A 9,339-nucleotide genomic window follows, 5' to 3' on the forward strand; every position below is an offset into this window, starting at 1 on the left:
ATAACATCACATTGGTAGAGAAGAGGAAAATAAGCAGCTATGTAGGAGGAAGACAAGGCTGATTATGTATATAAAGGAAGTAGAAACATATGAATTCAAGTCTGGTTATGAAATGTATTGAAAAAGGTTGCTAAAAACCCTGAGGCCTGAGAAAAGGAAGCTTAGTTTGTTAACACGGAAGTAAAAACAAAGTGTTTTTCATAAAGTGGTAGTAATGGAATCCAAATTTCTAAAAAGCCGCAAAGCGAGCAAGCAACAAGATTCTAGATGTCATTTTGGTCTTTCACATTGAGTAGAGTTAGTTGTAAGGTAGACACAACAGCGGGTTGTGGTGCCTAATTTTTCAGAGTAGCCAACAGTTCCCTATATTGTCAGTGGGAAGGCATCGCTAGATTTTGTTAGTGTTATCCCTTCGACATGAATTGTTTATGTTTCTGAAATTTCCTGTGTTGAGCTAAAAAATAATTCCATGATCAATAAAATTTACGTGTTTTCAAGAAAATAAACCCCACTGGACCTTTTCAAATAACTTGGAAATTTAGTTGATGATCCAAAGCCAGGAATAAGAGAAAGCTTGAATCAGTATGTAAAAGAAACAGAAAAAAAAAAAAAATAGCAGAATTTTGAAAGAGCGTTAGCCTTTTTGAAGGTTTAATATATCGGTAATTTAATCAGATTTTACCTACAAGAATCATTTTTTAAAGGACGGTTATTGTTCCATTGTAAAAGAGCATCACTTTAATGTTTAAACATGTTTTGGGTCCCAAACTCATGCAAAACTTTTAAAAATAACTTTTTAAATATATTTTTAATCAGAAAATCAGATATACGGAGAGGAGGAGAGACAGAGAGCAAGATCTTCCATCCACTGATTCACGCACCAAGTGGCCGCAATGACTGGAGCTTCACCAATCTAAAGGAGCCCAGAGCCGCTTCTAGATCTCCCACATGGTGGTGCAGGTTTCTAAGGCTTTGGGCCTTCGTGGCCTGCTTTCCTAGGCCATAAGCAGGGAGTTGGATGGGAAGTGGGTTCACTAAGATTAAAACCAGCATACACGTGGGATCCTGGTGCATGAAAGGTGAGGACTTTAGCCGCCAGGCTACTGCACTGGGACCATCATATAGTTCTTTCAGCCTCAGTGAAAGTTAATGATACTAAAGAAGGGAGAATGTTTTTTAGTCTAATTGTGTTGTGGGTGAGGCTATTGAGAGGTATTTAGATCATCAAATTCATGCCCTCTGAAGGTAATTTTGACCAGAATAATTTTTAAGAAAACTGAGTAGGGCTCCACCTCTCTCTTTCGCTCTCGGTCTCTCTCTCTGCTTCCGGGCTCACCATGAGTTCCTTTCTCTCTACATAATTCATTATTGACATGTGCCACCTTCATGAGAGCTAAAGTAAATGCGAACCTTCAAACTTTGAACTAAATGTATATATTGTTTTTCCTTATGATGTTAAGTTCTCTAAGATATCTCATTGTAGCTGCAAAACAAATAACTAATACATATTAATACTTACATTTTTATATTCACCAATAAAAATCACACAGTGTTCTTCTCGCTATAGGTCTTTGCTTAACTGCAACAAGGTCTTACTTAGAAAGGCAGTGTTGCATCCTTCTTCAGTATAGTCTCTTTCTAGCTTATGCTAGTTTGAGTTAGAATTTAGATATTTGCAAATGTGAGAGTTCAACTGATGTAACAGAATGTATTTAGAAGTTCAATCTCTTAAAATATTTATTTTAAATGTAGACAAATATTAACACAAGAGGTTAAGATTAAAATTCATTAGAAGAGAAATACTTTGTTTTCTTTGTTTCTAGTATTCCTATTTCTTATTTATTTTTCCTACATTAAAAATATATTTATAGCATCGGGCATGGTAGCCTAGTGGCTAAAGTGCTCTCCTTGCATGCTTTGGGATCCCATATCGGTGCCAGTTCGTGTCCTGGCTGTTCCACTTTCCATCCAGCTCCCTACTTGTCGCCTGGGAAAGCAGTCAAGGATGACCCAAAGCCTTGGGACCATGCAACCGCATTGGAGTTCCAGAAGAAACTCCTGGCTTCGGATTGGCTCAACTCTTGCAGATGGAAGAACTCTTCCTCTTTAAAAGAAAAATACATTTATAAGCTTATAAAACGTAAACAGGTTAAGTGATAGTATAAACTTTTCACCATATTAGCACAGCACATAATTAAATTTTCATGTGTTTTAGGGAATTGAAAAAGTAAAAGCAATGAATCATTTTCCTTATTTTATCATGATAGAATGTTGATATGAAAGCTAAAAAGAAGCTTCTTGCATAGTATGTACAGAAACATAAAGGCTAAAACCAATACATTTACTTGAAATTATATTTTAACTTGCTCTTTGAAGGTGATTACATGATATTTTCATAATTAATAGAATCATTGTGTATAGCAATTTCTAAAGTACTAAAGGGCAATGCTTTTTACTTTGTCTTTTTACTATTGTCCTTTATTATTCTTCCATATTATTGAGAAGTTAGTGAATACTTTTATAGAAATAGATATTTAACTAATTTTGTGTAAAAATGAATATCTTTGAATGCTGTTTTCTATTATCTTCTATATCTTGAAGCTAATTGGATTGAAATTATGTTTTTCAACAAAAAAAAAAATTCAGTGGTCCAATACATGAAGACAGCAAATGAAGGAGCTCAATGGCTCAATTGTCAGATCCTTCTCCTGTAAGCACCAACATCCTATATAGGTGCCTGTTCATGTTCTAGATGCTTCACCTCTGATCCAGCTTCCTGTCTCGGAAAGCAGTTGAGGATAGCCCAGAGCCTCGAGACCGTGCCTCTGGCTTGTGATCAGCTCAGCTTTGGCTGTTGGGATAGTTTGAGGAATGATCCAGCTGATGGAAGATTTTTCTGTCTCCTTCTTTGTGTAAATCTCCCTTTTTAATAAAAATGAATTAATTAAATGAATAATTAAACCATAAGGCAACGCAACAGGATATAGAGAATTCATAATGTTTAGTAATCCCTGCAAGCAAACCAACCTTTAATTGTCATGCACATTACTAAATGCAAGACTTAGCACTTTTACCATTTTCCTTTTAGGATTTTCTTTTCAAATTTTATTTTCTACAGTGAGTTACACAATCTGTATCTAATGATCCCATTTCTTTTTTTTTTTTAAGATTTATTTTTATTTAAAAGGCAGACTTACAGAGGGAAAAAGAAACAGAAAGATAATATCTATCTGATAAATGGCTGCAAGGTCTGGAACTGGGCTTGTCCGAAGCTTGAGCCTGGAGCTTCCTTTGGGTCTCCCAAGTGGGCTCTGCAGCTCAAGCACTTGGACTGTCCTTCATTGCTCTATCAGGAGCATTAGCACAGACCTCTGCCACAAGTGGAATAACTAACTGGAACCTTGCTCCTATGGGATGCCTGCCCTTCAGGAGGCCATGTCAATGCCAGGACATAACTTTGTGTCTCATTGCAGAGGCCTAAGAGGTACCCCCACATTTGTTTTATTGTAATTCACTGATATAATGACTCTGAAGTTCAAATGTGCTCTCCTTCATAACATCCCTCATAGAACCATCCAGAAGCATCTGAAGCACAGGAGCTCTGTTTTGAGCCTCCAGGTGGAAGTTCTGCTCCTTGCAGCTGTCATGGCTCCCGTTCTTTCTTTTTGCCTCTCTTCTCTGGGGGGTATGAAACTATGAATTTTCCTTGATGACACTCCTTACCCCTCTACCAAGCCATACTCACACAAGCTGTTCTGTTGGTTCATTATGGAGAGCTTGAGAGATCACTGGACCCAAGTGTAGGGTGTTGGAAGGAGTCTTTATTGCCTAAGCTTGGTGACAGCAGCCCCTACTACACTCCAGGAGCCACTGCCATAAGCTGCCACACTCAGGGGTTTTTAAGCTCTCATCTTCCAATCAGATTGAGAGCCATGCAGTACAAAGTTTCAGGCAGGAGACAGGAAATGAGTTAGAAGAGCCCGAGGTTTTCCTGTAATTACCCTTATCTAGTACACTAGCAGGCAGGAGGGTCCAGGCGTGTAGAACCTCCAGAGTAATTTCTGTGCTACCAATTGTTCCGAATGGTGAGGAACACAGGAGGGGTGGGTTGCACCTTTCACGCCTTCAGTTAACTTGAATGGCGCAAGAGGCAATAGAAATGAGGGGTGTGGAACCTGGTTTCTGTGCACTTTCTTCTGTTTTTTTTTTTTTTTTTTTTTTTTTAAGATTTTATTATTACTGGAAAGCCGGATATACAGAGAGGAGGAGAGACAGAGAGGAAGATCTTCCATCCGATGATTCACTCCCCAAGTGAGCCGCAACGGGCCGGTGCGCGCAAATCCGATGCCGGGAACCTGGAACCTCTTCCGGGTCTCCCACGCGGGTGCAGGGTCCCAATGCATTGGGCCGTCCTTGACTGCCTTCCCAGGCCACAAGCAGGGAGCTGGATGGGAAGTGGAGCAGCATGGATTAGAACCGGCGCCCATATGGGATCCTGGGGGTGTGTTCAAGGCGAGGACTTTAGCTGTTAGGCCACGCCGCCTGGCCCCGCCCTTTCTTCTTTAATGAACCTGACAAGCATGTGTAACCATTAATGGTGGCACCCCATTACAGGAAATTTCCTGCTGTGTTTTAACTGCCTGGGTCAGAGAACCAGATCCCCACGGCTTAAAACATCAACAGCTGGTGATGCTTCCACAGATTCTTTTGGATTCTTTGTGGGCACAGGTGGCATTTCAGGGTGGCCAAAGATGGTTAAGCTTTGCTCAATGACGGCACAATTTTGGGCAGTACATTTGTCCATGGTCCACTAGGGGCTGAATGATCTGGGCCTGGTTCCTGTGTGCCCTGACCCCCCACCAAGGGGTGAGAACTAATTTTTCTGAAGGCACATTTCTTGGTTATTTTCAGGAGCAAGTGTGATTACTGCAAATCTCTGCCCTGCAAAGCAGCATACACATCTGTACACCCATTAAATCCTGCCAACCGTTTGGGAAACGGAGTCTCAGAGAAAGGATGTATCCTGCCCCAGGTCATCAGTTCCACCCTGGGGAATTTGCTGCCTAGCTGCCTTTTGTCTTCCCATTTCTTAGCAGGCCAGGGAAAAACCTTACTATAGAGCACCAAGGCATAGCTGGATCAATAGGACCGTAAATAAACTCAGGAGACACTGATTCCACCAGGTTCATTTCTGCCAGTACCGATTATAGGTTATCCCGGTAATTACTTAAAATTCCTGCATTTTTGTCCCCTAAACTTTTTAGCCAGAACAAATGATTCCTATATCCTTAACTGATACACTAGGGAGAAAAATGCATACTGACTTATGTAAAAATCTTTAAAAATATCAAGTCACTTTTACATTGATTAGTTTGTAAGCTACAGTTATGACTCTAAGGGCTAGAGGAATTAGGATTTAATCTCTAAGTGACTTTGGCAAACTAAGCTGTATTTCTACATTCATTATAAAATCAGATAAAATTTAATATGTTTGTAGAGGTCAATATATGGTGTTATTTGCTAATCCTTGAGTGCAATTTTATTTCAATAGTATAAAATGCACATTTATTGAGAATAAAATAAAATAGCATCTCAAAATTGCCTACATTGCATGAAGAAATGAACATCTGTTTCATGGGCTAATTATGTGATGTACGGCAAGTTTTATTTTTGTTGTTTTGCTATTGTTCATAACTATGTTCTGAAGAATCAGTCAATGAACCAGGTCATAAACACTGCGAAAATGAGTTTCCAGTGTATGAATAAATCTGAGCACTTTACTGTACTCTCAACAGCTTTTCCTTTTTAAAAGACAGACTTGATTTTTAGTTAATTTTTATGGCCAAAATGAAACAACTGAGCTTAAATTACTTCAATAGGTGAAACATCAGATTTAGTGAAATCCAGTGCTTTCTCACAGGTAGACTAATCTTGTTCAACATGTTCTAGCTTCTGGACATCAGGCAAGAACTTCTGTGATTTAGAGAAGAAAATAGAGATGTGTTGGCTTATTTCTATAAAAATGGAACCTGCTTGGTAGTTAAGGATTGGCATCACACCCACTTATAATCTGACAAAAGAACAAGGAAAAAAAGAAAAAATGCTGATTGGAGCAGTTGGTCACTGCTCTTGAGGGTATGGTGGACTCCAGCTCTGTGCAGCCAGTTGGTGTGGAGTGTCTGATCATCAGTGGCTTTTCATTCTGATGAGTGCTGCTGCTTCTCGTGGTTTGCCCTTGGAATTTCCTGTTGCAAAGATAGAGCTCATGGGTCATTTTGAACCATTCATAGGTACAGAAGAAAGGCAATTTCCGTCTCAGAAGGCTCCTGACATGTCACCAGCCGTGAGAGTGTGTTTAGCAACAGCATACCATTTAATCAATCATTTAAGGAGTTTCATCAAAACCACTGTTTTGATTTGCTGCAACTGCACTGGTGGTGCGGACTGTTATGAGTCCCCTAGATATATCAGAATCTTTATTATCAACCAGGAGCACTATTTCCTTTTGTTAGTTCCTTAATTGAGCTACTCTAGCAAATCCACTGTGCTGTCTGCTTTCCATAGCTGTGGTTTTGCTAGAGGAAGCCGGATGAGATATGTTTGGTGTGGGAAATCCACCTGGATCTCTCCCTGCCTAGCTTATGTGGAAAGTTGTAGTTATAAGCACACTGTGTCCCCAGGAGAACCTCTGACATGGCCTGTTCACTTGGTGTGCAGCAAGAACAATGCCTGTACCCCATTCTCTCTTCTCGGACCTCTTTAACCACTGTGCGAAGACATCCTTAGTAAACAACTCTTAAGAAGTCAAATATTGCATTCATTCTGCTTTTTAGAAGGTAACAAGTTTGTCTTGTGACATAGCTCCCTGTGCTTCCTGACCTTTAACTTCTTTGGACGGACCAAAGAGACCAAACAGATAGGCGTATCTATTAGCCAGTACATGGTGGAAGTACTGTTGGTACCACCCTTCTGCCTTCCCCCATTTCATACCCTGTATAAGCTTATGACTTCGCTCAAATAAATAGACATTCCTTATAACCAGTTTGTCTTCAGTAATTCTTCTGCAGAAGAACACTGTAACCTGACTACCCCCTTCACATGCCCCCAGTGGTCTTGGAGTCTGCTGGACCACTGAGAGTCTGGATGTCAGTGATAAACAGTGTGGTAGATAAAGTATATTGAAACTGGAGCCAGACAAGTTTGAGGCTCAAATCCCAGTCCTTTCACTCTGCAGCTGGGTTTAGGAAGTGTATTTAATATACTTGTGTCTCATTTTTTAATATGTAAAGTGAGTATAAAATGGTTGATTGTGAGGAGTGAAAGGACCTCGTCCCCAATGGTAGGCCTAAGATGACTTTTTTTCAGTGTTACACTGCTGGGAGCAAAGAAGCCAATACCTGGTGGATATTCTGGGATTGGTATATGCCAAATTTCTGTTTAATACAAGAATGTGCAAGGTTTTGGTCTGGGAATGGCCCTAGTAGTGGAACTTTGGGGAATTCCTTGCTACGCTGAAGCTTCCACTGGTGAATGTAAGATGAAGGGCTGTGGCTGAACTGGGATGAACAAGGTTTCAGCATCTTTTGGCATGTGAGTGGACTGGCATATTTTAAGTCATCCACTAATAAAATTAATTAATGTTGAACTTCAATACTGTTCTTCAAATATTTTTCTAAATCCAGAAAAATGCATGATTGTATACCAGAACTGATTCTGAAATGTTTACTGATAGTATGCTTATGATCATCTTACTGTGCTCTTGAACATAGAAAACAGATTATTAGCACTTGAATGAATAGAATGTTGTCTATCTGACATGATATTTTTTAATTCAGAGTACAGATTGGCAGTTATCAAGGATCTCTGTAATTTGGATTAAATCAATTAAATAAAATGTACAACACTTAGCCAGCTGAAAACACTAGCCAACATACCAACAATCCAAATAGCTAGATTAGGGAACCTTTTGTGTTGGTTATACTGTGTCATACTTAAGTTTCTCAACTCTGTGAATGTAGGTTTAAGATGAATAAACTTCCAGGATTTTAAGAAAGTGTTTTAAAAGTAGTAATATATTTTAAAAGATTTAATGTATTTCTATTTGAAAGGAATGAGGGAGAGAGAGAAAGAGACAGAAATCTTCCATTTGCTGAATCACTCCTCAAATGACTGCTATGGCCAGGCAAGAGCCTGGACTAAACCTGGGCCAAACCCAAGCGAACCACCAGGGGCCAGAAACTTCTTCCAGTCCTCCCATCTGGGCCAGGAGCCCACAAGCTTGGATCATCCTCTGCTGGTTTTCCAGGCCATAAGCAGGGAACTGGATTATAAGTGCAGCAGTTAGGAACCAAACCAGTTCCCGTAAACACAGGTGCCACAGCAGTGGTTAACGCTGTAATAATGCCACAGCCATGACTACTAAGTATTTTTTAATAGTTGTTTTTGCGATTGAAAGAGCAGTATCACATAAAATTTCTCATGCAGGAGATCTCACATTGGCACCACTGACTATTTAGGCTGCTGGTTCTTTGTTGATGAGGTCTGTCCTATACACGTAAGATATTCGTAAGCATCGCTGATTTTCCGTTCAGTAGATACATGGCCAACCACTTCATGTGTTTCCAATTATGACCAAAGATGACATCAGATATTGTTAAACATAGTTTCACAAGCACTACAATGTGAGCAACACTGATTTTCAATTTGTCCTCAAACGTAATTGCATGAGAACTAGTGGCGCCAAATTCCAAGATTATAGTAGGAAAAATGAAAATTGAGGCAAGTAATAGGATTTCCACATTTTCTCTGGAAAGAGACTTGTACAATGAACATTTTGAGCAGTAGGTTTTTTTTTTTTAAGATTTATTTATTTTATTACAAAGGCAGATATACAGAGAGGAGGAGAGACAGAGAGGAAGATCTTCCATCCGATGTTTCACTCCCCAAGTGAGCCGCAACGGGCCGGTTGCTGCACCAATCCGATGCCGGGAACCAGGAACCTCTTCCGGGTCTCCCATGCGGGTGCAGGGTCCCAAAGCTTTGGGCTATCCTCAACTGCCTTCCCAGGCCACAAGCAGGGAGCTGGGTGGGAAATGGAGCTGCTGGGATTAGAACCGGTGCCCATATGGGATCCCGAGGGTTCAAGGCGAGGACTTTAGCCGCTAGGCCACGCCACCGGGCCCTGAGCAGTAGTTCTTCTAAGAATCATTTATCTTTTTTCTGACTTACACAGCTATACATGGCAAGTGGGTAACAAACACAGCTACACCCACTGGAATTTCCACTAAGCAAGCCATCACATGAACAACAACCTGGCTGACTGAGTTTTGCTGGTTGGAG

Source organism: Ochotona princeps, chromosome 2 (genome assembly GCF_030435755.1).
Source record: "Ochotona princeps isolate mOchPri1 chromosome 2, mOchPri1.hap1, whole genome shotgun sequence".
NCBI lineage: Eukaryota > Metazoa > Chordata > Mammalia > Lagomorpha > Ochotonidae > Ochotona > Ochotona princeps.